The sequence below is a fragment of the Vicugna pacos genome, chromosome 35 (genome assembly GCF_048564905.1).
Source record: "Vicugna pacos chromosome 35, VicPac4, whole genome shotgun sequence".
In the NCBI taxonomy this organism is placed as follows: domain Eukaryota; kingdom Metazoa; phylum Chordata; class Mammalia; order Artiodactyla; family Camelidae; genus Vicugna; species Vicugna pacos.
In genome coordinates this window covers 16,701,027-16,712,670 of record NC_133021.1, presented here as the reverse complement: position 1 = coordinate 16,712,670, position 11,644 = coordinate 16,701,027, and the positions used below count along the sequence as shown (strand labels likewise).

General features: G+C 37.8%; 1 long non-coding RNA gene across 1 annotated transcript; it reads right to left on the bottom strand.

The window, feature by feature from the left end:
• Positions 1-325: 325 nt before the first annotated feature.
• LOC140691553 (uncharacterized) lies at positions 326-3,440 on the bottom strand. The gene is made up of 2 exons (XR_012067279.1): positions 2,264-3,440; positions 326-418 (listed from the first exon to the last, which is right to left on the bottom strand). It is a non-coding gene; the product is annotated as an uncharacterized lncRNA (long non-coding RNA).
• Between the last annotated feature and the right edge of the window lie 8,204 nt (positions 3,441-11,644).

Below are 11,644 nucleotides of genomic sequence, written 5' to 3'. Positions count from 1 at the left end.
GGACAGCAGAGAGAAACCTGTCCCTCACCTTTCCTGCTCTTCCTGGCTCCTCCTTCAGCCTGCTATTCTGATGCTGAAAAGACTTAAAAGGGGAAGAATTCACAGTGTTGCAGACAGAAGGCCTTTCTTTGGGCTGTGCTGGTTCATCCTCTTTGTAAATGGGGACAACAAAGACCCCAAGAGAGGAACAGACAAAGGACAGAAGTAAACAATTCACAAAAGAGGAAATTCAGCGGTTTGACACACAGTGGGAAAAAGGTTCCATCTCACTAGTCATCAAAGATATGCAAATTAAAACACTAATGAGAGACCTTTTAGCAAAGTGTCTGGTTGTTTGGTTTTTATGGTAACTCTCGGTGGCATCAGCATGAAAGCTGTTTTCTGCATGTCGCTGGCAGCGGTGTAAACCCATTTAGCTCTGTTAAAAAGAAAATTGGCAGTGATGCAAATCAAAACTTAAAGCATTAAAATATTTTATGCTTTTTAAACTAGTCGTTTCACTCATGGGAATCTGTTCTAAGAAAGTCTAAATATGGAAACTCCTTTGTATACGCCAGTGTGTGTACAAATAGGGCTATTTGTAAACCAAAGAGGAGAAACTAAATAAATTGTCCAATAATAGGTTAATTATCCATGGCTTGTCCTTCTAATCACCTAGGAAAATACATATGTTATCATGTACAGTGAGAAATCAGGTCATAAAAACCACGAAACAATCATTAAAAAAAACCATTTTTTTTTTAAAGATGAGAAAACCTTATTTCTAGGGAAAAAAAAAAGCTATGGAAGAGAAGGCACTAAAATGTTCCTAGTGGTTGTCTTCAGACTGGTACTCCTCTTTTAACTTTTCTGTATTTTCAATATTTTTATGTTGATCACTTAGGACTTTTTATAACAACAAAAATGTTAAAGGAAAAAATGATAAAATCTTAACATTTTTCATCATAGTCCTCTTTTAAAAAATATTGTCTAATGGAAAAACGTAATTCTCTGGATTCCATCTCTCATAACTGTTATCTTTGTCTTTTTGGTTCCCATACTGTCCTCACCTATATTAAATACATAATTGATCTATTTACCAAAACAAATGGAAATGTTCCTAACAGTTTCCTTAGAAGTTTTGTATGAATGTGCCCTAAAAAACAACTTTATTTAAATTCATGCCAGTTTACTCTGAACTCTATTTAAAATTCTCATCTCTCTCACAAGCTAGAATGTCTTTTTGAAGTTTAATTGTGACCATGTTGTTATTGTTCAAAAAAAAAAAAAGGAAAATGGTAAAAACAACGATAAAAGTTGGTACTATTTAGTCTTCAAAAAGAATAGCATGACCTTTATCGGAGGAATATCCAGTACTGAGAGACAAAGAGCCCAGAGAAGAAAATGACGGGTACTCAGTGAGGTGAAGTCCTTTCACATAAGACCCATCAAGGAGAGAACTGTAAGCTGACTGGGGGCGACAGTGCACGATGGATGATTTGCACGAGATAGTGTGTTGGGCTGGACTTGTGCGAAGCCACCGAAACTCAAAACCAAGTAGTTATACTCCACTAACCAGATTTTGAAAGACCAGTGGAGAAGTGTCAGCAGGACTGAGAAATGCCTCTAGATTTCATCAGCAGTTTCTGCAAATCCCTTTCCCCTTCCTTTTTCTTAAAATACCCTCCCTGAATTTGTGGTTTCTGTTAGGAACATGCACTGTCCTTTTGGCCCTGAATTTGATGAATTCTCCTTAAATAGTAGCAGTTTCACTCTATCAGCTGTTCTTTATTTTATTGTTATTTTTTAAGTTTGTTTATTTGTTTGTGGGGGAGGTAATTAGATTTATTATTTATTTTTTAAATTAGTTTTTTGAAGGAGGGACTGGGGATTGAACCCAGGACCCCTGTGCATGCTAGGCCCATGCTCTACCGCTGAGCTACACCCTCCCCCCATCAGCTGTTCTGTAATGTGTGACTGGGAAAACCAAACAAACAAACAAACAAAAAAGTAACAAGTGGTGCAGACTGTTTCGTTCTATAATTTTACACTAGTAAATCAAAGACGGATGGCATGATCCCTTTTATAATGGCTGTTGTTATACCCCAGCGGGGCAGATTTTGCAACCATTACTCATCCTGTTCTCCAGGGACTGACCATTTTTCTTACATTACCCAGCGAGGGCTCACAGCCCTTTTACTGCTCACGCCCTCGGGAGCATTCCATTCCCCGTGCTCACCCATTATGGGTTATTGCCATCTGGTGGAAAAACAGGGCTGCCTACCAGATGGTGGTTTTGAAACTTCCGGAAGTAAAGTGAAGTCATTTTCATCGGGATAAAAATGCAGGCTCGGGGTTCGGAAAGGAGCAGCATCCCCTGCTCCACGTCCGGCTGCAGGACCACGAGAGAGCTCACTTTCCATGATGGTCACACAAAGCCGGTGCTCGTGAAAACAGCTGCGCCGCATTTCTAAGGAACCCTATGTCAGCAAAGCAACAGTGACAAAACAAAACAGAGCTCGGATGTCCCCACAGCCCCTCCCTTCAACAGGGAGAGACGCGTTAGATTACCTCCCACCTCTGTCATAGCACACTGGGTTCGCTGAGCAGTTTTCTGATATGTTAGTTCTTAAAAAGAGGTTTATTCAAATTCAAAATTTAACATCGTCTTCAAAGTGAAAGGATGAATATCAATTCCAAAACAACGAGGCATTTCTTTTCCCTGGATTGCCATAAAATTTCCTAACACCATCAATTTTTTAAAAAATCTACATTAAAAAAGATAGCAGGCCTGAGCTCCTCAAAACTGTCAACATTATAAAAGACAAAAATGAAACAAGTTTCTGCTGCACAGCATAGGGAACTATATTCAATATCTTGTAGTAACTTATGGTGAAAAAATATGAAAATGAATATATGTATATTCATGGCAGGGTACAGCTCAGTGATAGAGCACATGCTTAACATGCACAAGGTCCTGGGTTCAGTCGCCAGTACCTCCACTAAAAAAATAATAATAATAATTAATTTAAAAATAAATAAGTAAACCTAATTACCCCCCAAAAAGTGAATATATGTATATTCATGTATGACTGAAGCATTGTGCTGTACACCAGAAGTTGACACATTGCAAACTGACTATAGTTCAATTAAAAAAATATATATATGTATATAAAATAAATTTAAAAATAAATAAAAGACAAAAATGGCAGAGGGACTGTTTCAACTGAAAAGAGATTAATGAGACATAATCATCAGATGAAGTGAATGGTTCTTGACTGGACTGTGATTCTGGAAAAAGCAAAGGGTCATTAGAGAAATTTGAACATGTGCTATACATTGGCTAATGTTATTGTATCAGTGTCAAATGTCTTAGGTAGGATAACGCTATTGTGGTTATGTGAGAGAACGTCCTTTTCATGGAAAATGCAGGATAAATATTTAGGTATGAAACTTTTAATTGGTTGAAAAATACATTGAGAGAAATAAAGCATGTGGAACAAAACAATAATTTGTGAATCTAGATGAAGGGCTTATGAATTTTCATTGCTCCACTTTTTCAAATTTTCCATAGGCTTCACATGTTTCAAAATAAAAAACTGGGACAAAAACAACAACAACAACAACAAAACTACTGGAGACTCATCTTTTAAAAAACTTTGAAGGGAGCACCTTTGTCAGCCCATAATACAAAATGTCACTGCTGCACAGCAGGTAACTGACTGGGTGTATCACTCTAGTTATAGGCCTGTTTGTCTAGTTACTAGATGTCAGTAAGCTCATTTACTGGAATCAAAAAGCGTCAAGTGGTTTCTACTTCCAGCCACGATGGAACAGGAGTTGGATTTCCCTTCTTACCGTAACTGAAAAATCGGACAAGATATATGAAATACTGGTTCACAGATACTGGCCAAGAAAGCTGAAGACAGCGTGCCCTCAGAGAAGGGAAGCACGTCCAGGGAGCTCCCTGCCTCTGTTCCAGCTCACTGCCTGCACTTTCCAGGCTGCCGCTCCACGAAGGAGAAACTCAAATGAAGCCCAAGGGATTCTTTGAATTAAGGAAACAGAGTTGAAAATGACAGGATTGAGGTGAAAGTGGTTAGAATTTGCAGGGCCAAGTGCTGGAGAGGAGAGGGCCCTGGAGAACCAGAGCTTCCGGGCACTGCAGAGGGCTCCCCCCAGATCTTCTGAGCAGTGATCAGCACATTCCTGCCAGGAGACTCCCTGAGGCTAGAGAAAGTACTGGAGGCGGAGGCAGATCGGAGATCAGACAGGGCCAGGAACAGCCTGCATCCCCACCAGGAAGAATGAAAAGCCTCTTAACTAGAAACACTAACCACAGTGCTCAGACCAGAGCTGCTTCAGGAGAGGGCGAGATTCCCTGTGGACTGAGGGCTGTTTGGGCTCCACAAAGTGTAAACGTAAGCCTTGAAAGGATTAAGTCGTTGTTTAATTGCATCTCAGGATGAAGATCAAAGATATTTATTGGAATACAAAAGAAAAAAAAATCCACAGGGGAGGGGTATATTAGGAATTCAGGATTAACAGATACACATTACAGTATAGAAAATAGATAAACAACAAAGACCACTGTACAGCACAGGGAAAGATATTCAATTTCTTATAATAGCATACAATAGAAAAGAATCTGAAAAAAAAATATAGGTATGTACATGTATAACTGAATATTCTGTACACCTGAAACTAACATGGTAAATCAACTACACGTCAATAAAAAATAAAATGAAAAAAAAAATCCAGCACACAGCAATGCAGAATTCATACTCTAGCATCTTCACAAATGACAGCATAAAAAGAAGCAGGAAAATACAACCCACCGTCAGAGGAAAATCCCATCCATAGAAACAGCCCCAAGGAGCTCCGGTCAAGATGGTGGAGGGGCAGGACCACGACGAGCTCGTTGCTCCTCGCGACTACAGCAGAACCACAACTGAGTGCTGAACAACCATCGAAGAAAGACTGCAACCTGGCAAAAAAGGTCTTCTGCAACTGGAAACATAAAGAGGGAACCACAGCAGGACAGTAGGAAGGGCGGGATCACATTATAGTTGGGCCCCATTCCCCTTGCGTGGGTCCTGGCATTGGAAAGAAAAAGAGACCCCAGGACATCTGGTTTTGAAGGCCAGAGGAGCTTGGTGCTGGGACCCCCACGGGACTGGGGGAAACGGAGACTCCATTCACTTGGGAAGCATACACAGAATCTTGTGTGTGCCAGGTCCAAGGGCAGAGGCAGTGATTTCATAGGAACCTGGGCCAGACCTGCCTGCTGGATTTGGAGGGTCTCTGGGGGATGTAGGGGATGGCTGCAGCACCCTCAGGGGACATAAAAGCTGGTGGTGACATTACAGGACTGTTCATCTACATGAGCTTTCCTGGAGGCTGACATCTTGATTGCATCATTAGCACCAAGACCTAGCCCCACCCAACAGCCTGTAGGGAAGCCTCAGGCCAAAAAACATACAGGGTGGGAACACGGCCCCACCCATCAGCAGACTTCCTAAGCCACAAAGGCCTCTGGACGCAGCCCTACCCACCAGAGGTCCAGGACCAAGCTGCACCCAGCAGTGGGCAGGCACTGGCTCCTCCTGCCAGGAAACCTGCATAAGCCTCTAGTCCAGCCTCATCCACCAGGGGCAGGTACTAGAAACAAGAAAACAATAATCCTAAAGCCTGTGGAAGGAATCCACAAACACATAAAGAGATAGATGATATGAGGTGGCAAAGGAATATCTCCCAGGCCAAGGCACAAGATGAAATCCCAGAAGAAGAAGTAGGTGATGAGGAGATAGGCAATTTATTTCAGAAAGAGTTTAGAGTAATGATGCTGAAGATGTTCAGGGAACTCAAGAGGACTATAGATGCACAGACTGAAGTCTTTAGCAAAGAGTCAAAAAATATAAAGAATACCCAAACAGAACTGAAGAACAAAATCACTGAAATGAGTAACACACTAGAAGGAATCAAGAATAGACTAAATGAGGCAGAAGAACAGATCAGTGAGCTAGAAGACAGATTAGTGGAAATCACTACTTCAGAACAGAAAACAGAAAAAAGAATAAAAAGGAATGAGGATTGTTTAAGAGATCTCTGGGACAACATGAAGCACTCTAACATTCGCATTATAGGGGTCCCAGGAAGAGAAGAGACAGAGAAAGCACCTGAGAAAATTTTTGGAGAGATGATCACTGAAAACTTCCCCACCTTGGGAAAGGAAACAGTCACCCAAGTCCTGCAAGCGCAGAGAGTACCACACAGATCAACCCAAAGAGGAACACATAGTCATCAAACTGCCAACAATTAAGGACAAGGAGAAAATATTAAAATTAGCAAGAGAAAAGCAACAAATAACATACCAAGGAACTCCCCTAAGGTTATCAGCTGATTTTTCAGCAGAAACTCTACAGGCCAGAGGGGAGTGGCATGATATATTTGAAGTGATGCAAGGGGAAACTTACAAGCAGGAATACTCTGTCTAGCAAGGCTCTCGTTCAGACTTGATGGAGAAATCGAAAGCTTCAGAGATAAACAAAAGCTAAAAGATTTCAGCACCAACAAACCAGCTTTACAACAAATGTTAAAGGACCTTCTCTAGTCATGAAACCATAAGAAAAGAGAACAAAAAGAAGAAAGAGAAAAACAAAGACCTACAAAAGATTGCTTTGGCTGTTCGGGGTCTTCCGTGGTTCCTTATAATTCTGGAATTTTTGTTCTAGTTCTGTGAGGAATGTCGTGGGTATTTTCATGGGGGATGTGCTGGATCTGTGGATTGCTTTGGGTAGTGTGGCCATTTTGATAGTGTTGATTCTTCCAATCCAAGAGCACAAGAAAGCTCTTCATTTCTTTGTGTCACTTCAGCTTTCAGAGGATAGGTAACCTCCTTGGTTAAGTTTACTTCTAGGTATTTTGCTGTTTTTGATGTAATGGAAATGTGTCTTCCAGTTATAAAATTCTGGTTTTTGAAATGGAAAAAAAAAACCTGAATGAAAGGCCGCAAATGGCAAAATATCTTCCGTTTTTATGGTTGAGTTTTATTTCATTTTATATATATATATACATATATACTGCATCTCCATTATCTATTCAGCTATTGATGTGCACTTAGGATGCTTCCGTAGCTTGGCAATTATAAATAATGTTGCTGTTAATAGCAGGGTGTATGTATCTTTTTGAGTTAATTCTTATTTTGTGGTTGGCTTTATTCCTTTGATAACTATGTCAGTTTAAAAAGCTAAAGCTCTAAACACTCTTAGAGACAATGAACAGTAGGTATATGTAAATTTTAAAATACATGTGCAGTGAAAAAAAATGAGCTATCAAGCCATTTTGACATGGAAGAAACTATAAAGACATAGTACTAAATGAAAGAAGCCAGTCTGAAAAGGCTACAAATGGTACAATTCCAACCAAATAACATTCTAGAAAAGGCACAGCTATAGAAACAATAAAAAGACCGTGGTTTCCTGGGGTTTGGGGAGAGGGAGGGAGGGGTGGATAGATGGAGCACAAGGGATTTTTAGGGCAATGAAATTATTCTATATGATACTATAATGGCTACATGTCATTATGCGTTTGTCAAAACCCATAGAATGTATAACATTAAGAGTGAACCCTAATGTAAACTATGGACTTTTGTTGCTAATAATGTGCCCTTGTTGGTTCATCAATTGTACCAAATATGCCACACTGATGAGGGATGTTGAGGGTAGGGGAGTATATATGTGTGGGTGGGGAGGGCTATGTGGGAACTCTGTATTTTCTGCTCAATTCTGTTGTGAACTCTAAAAGAATAAAGTCTATTAAAAGAAAAAAAAGAAACAGACCTACGTATGGAACTTATGATAGAATTAGTGGATGAGAGCATTAAAACACTGGTTATAAACATACTCCATGTGTTAAGGAAGCATGACAAAGAGATATATACAAGATATTATCCACACTGAACTCCTAGTATGGAAAATACAAAAAATTAAACTGGATGGGATTAACAGCAGATCTGATAACACAGAAGAAAAGAATAGTTAATTTGAAGACAAAGCAATGAAACCTATTTAAAATGAAACACAAAGAAAAGAAAGACTGGAGATAAAATAAACACAGGTAACATGGGGTGACACCAAGCACTCTAACATACGTGTGATTAGAATCCCAGAAGGAGAGGAATGTGGGAGGGGAGGGTGGAAGCAGAAAGACTATTTAAAGAATAATGACCAAAATTTTTCCATGTTTGATGAAAATTATATACCCACAAGATCTATGTACTCAGTGAACCCCAAGGACAAGAAACATCATGACATTTATAAGATTTTATAGTCAAATTGATTAATCTAGTGATAAAGAAAAAAAAATCCTAAAAGCAGAAAAAAAAATCCTAAAAAAAGATTATTAAGTACATAGACATCTCATGGAAAATACTGAAAGTAAAAAAGCAGCCAACCTAGAATTCTTTAGTTAGTGAAAATATCTTTCACAACAAAAGCTGAAAAACATTTTGAGACATGTGAACACTAAGAATTCATCATCAACTGACCAACATTTCAAAAAATGTGCTTCCTCTTCCCTCAGGCAGAGGAAAATGAAGCCAGATGGACATCTGGATGTACCAAAGGAATGAAGAGCACAGGAAATTATAAATATGTGGGTAAATGTTTTTTTTTAATTTTTGTTCATATTTTTTACTCTTTAAAAAAATAACATTAATGAATTTTGATGTTTATAACATGTGTCTATATAAAATGAATAACCATAGTAGAAGAAAGATTGAGAAAAAAGAAATGTAAAAAATCATTGTAAGATTCTTAAATTAATGTGAAATTCTACTTGAAGGTAGACTGTTATCATTTAAAGATGAAAACTGTAAACCCTAATATAAAACACTAAAAATACAAAAGAGCTATTCTAGTAAGCCAAAAAAGGAGAGTAAATGGAATGATTTTTTTAAAATGCTTAGTTAATTTGAAAAAAGGGGAGCAAAAAACAAATGGGATAAATTGAAACCAAATAGCAAGTAGGTGAGTTTAAACCCAACATGTTTAAAAAATTACATTAAATGTAAATATTCTAAACACCAAAAATAAAAGGCAGAGTTTTTAATACAAAATCTTTATATACACTTTAAATATAAATTCACAGATAAGTTAAAGGATGGAAAAGTGGTATTAACAATAATCACAGAGGAGGGGAAAGCTCAGTGGTACAGCACATGCTTAGCATGCACAAGGTCTTGGGTTCAATCCCCAGTACCTCCATAAAAAAATAAACAAATAAATACATTTTTAAAATAAACCTAATTACCTCCCCTACCAAAAACCCCAACAATAATCACAAGAAGTCTGGAGCCACTATGTTAATGTCAGACAAATAGTTTAAAGAGCAGGAACATTACCAGGGAGAAAGAAGGTCATTGCATAATGATAAAGGGGTCAGTTAATCGTGAGGGCATAAAAACCCTAAATGCAACGTACCTAATATCAGTGCTTCAAAATACATGAAGCAGCAAACTGGCAGACTACAAAGAGGCATAAATACATGCACAACTGTGGTCAGAAGTCTGTAGCCAACATTCGTATCCCTAACTGAGAGAACAAGTGAACAGATGATCAGTAAGGACATAGGACACTTGAACAACGCTTTCAACACACTTAACCTAATTCATAAAACGGTGCACAAAACAACAGCAGAAAGCACATGCTTTGAAAGAGCACACGAAACATTTCTCAAGAGCTAACTATATCATGGGTCATACAACAAGTCTCAATGAACTTCAGAGATTTCAAATCATATGAATATGTTCTGTGACCACCAAGGAATTAGATTAGAAATCAGAAACAGAAGTACATCTCAAAAACTCCAAAATGTTTAGAAAATAAACAGAAGACTTCTGAATAACCTATGCGTTGACTTAGAAAAAACAAAAAAAAATTAAAAGTGTTTTGAAATTAGGTTTCACGAAAATGAAACATTGCATATTAAAATTTGTGGGATGCAGTGAAAGCAGTGCCGAGAAATAAATGTACAGCATTAAAAACTTCTATTATAAAGAGAGAAAGATCTCAAAGCTAGGATCTAAACTTCCACCTTGAAAACTAGAAAAAAGCCCCCACAAATGATATGCAAATTATACAGGAGAAAGAATATAATAAAGACAGAAGCTAGTGGAATAAGAAAGAGAGAAAATCAGTGAAATAACCATTGCTTCTTTGGGAAGATCATCAAACTTAACAGACTTCTAGCCAGAGTGGTCAGGGAAAAAAAAAGAAAAAACACAAATTATGAATAACTAAATTAGAGAGGAGAAATCACTACAGAGTCTATAGACATTAAAAGGCAAAAAGGATAATATAGTGAAAAACTTCATGCCAATAAATTCTACAACATAGAGGAGATGGACAAATTATATTTTTGGAAAAAAAACCTACCTAAGTTTATTCAAGAAGAAATAGATAACCTTATTTTATGTCTATGAATGATTTGAAATTATAACTTAAAATCTTCCCGTAAAAATACTCCAGGCCCAGATCTCTTCACTGGTGAATTCTACCCAACATTTAAGGAAGAAGTCATATCAATAATGTGCCAACACTTCCAGAAAATTAAAAAGGTGGAAATATTTTCCAACTCATTCTGTAAGTCCAGCAACATGCTGAAATCAAAACCAAAGACATTACAAGAAGCATTTCAAAACACACCAATATCCCTCCTGAACATAAACATAAAAATCTGTAGACAAATTTTGGCATATTAAATCCAACAGCAAATAAGAAGGAATCATGATCTTGTGGTGTTGATCCCAGGAAGGCAAGATAAATTGAACACTCAAAAATCAAACAATATAATTTACCATGTTGACATACTAAAAGTTAAAAACCATGTGATTACCTCAATAGATGCAGAAAACAATCACAAATATTCAATATACTTTTATGATTAAAAAAAAAACTCGCAGTAAAACTGAAACTAGATGCCCAGTAACAATTCTCTTACTCCCACCCCTCTCCGTCCCCTGACAACCACCATTCTACTTTATGTTTCTATGAGTCTGACTACTTTAGGTATCTCATATAAGTGGAATCGTTGAGTATCCATCTTTTTGTCACTGGCTTATTTCACACAGCTTAACGTCCTCAAGGTTCATCCATGTTGTAGCATGTGACATGGTTTCCTTCTTTTTAGAGATGAGTAATACTCCATTATGTATAAACATCACATTTTCTTTATACATTCAGCTGTTAATGGGCATTTGGATTTTTCACCTGTTGACTATTATGACAACTTCTTTATCCAGTCATCTGTTGATGGACATTTAGGTTGCTTCCATGTCTTGGCTATTGTAAATAGTGCTGCTGTGAACAGTGGGGTGCATGTATCTTTCTGAATTAGAATTCCCTCCAGGTATATGCCCAGGATTGGGATTGCTGGATCATAGGGTAAGTCTATTTTAGTTTTTTAAGGACATTCCACACTGTTTTCCATAGTGGCTGAACCATTTTGCGTTCCCACCAACAGTGTAGGAGGGTTCCCTTTTCTCCACACCCTCTCCAGCGTTTATTATTTATTATTTATTATCTTGTTAGATGATGGCCATTCTGACTGGTGTGAGGTGATGCCTCATTGCAGTTTTGATGTCTTCAAGAGTTTTTAATTAAAA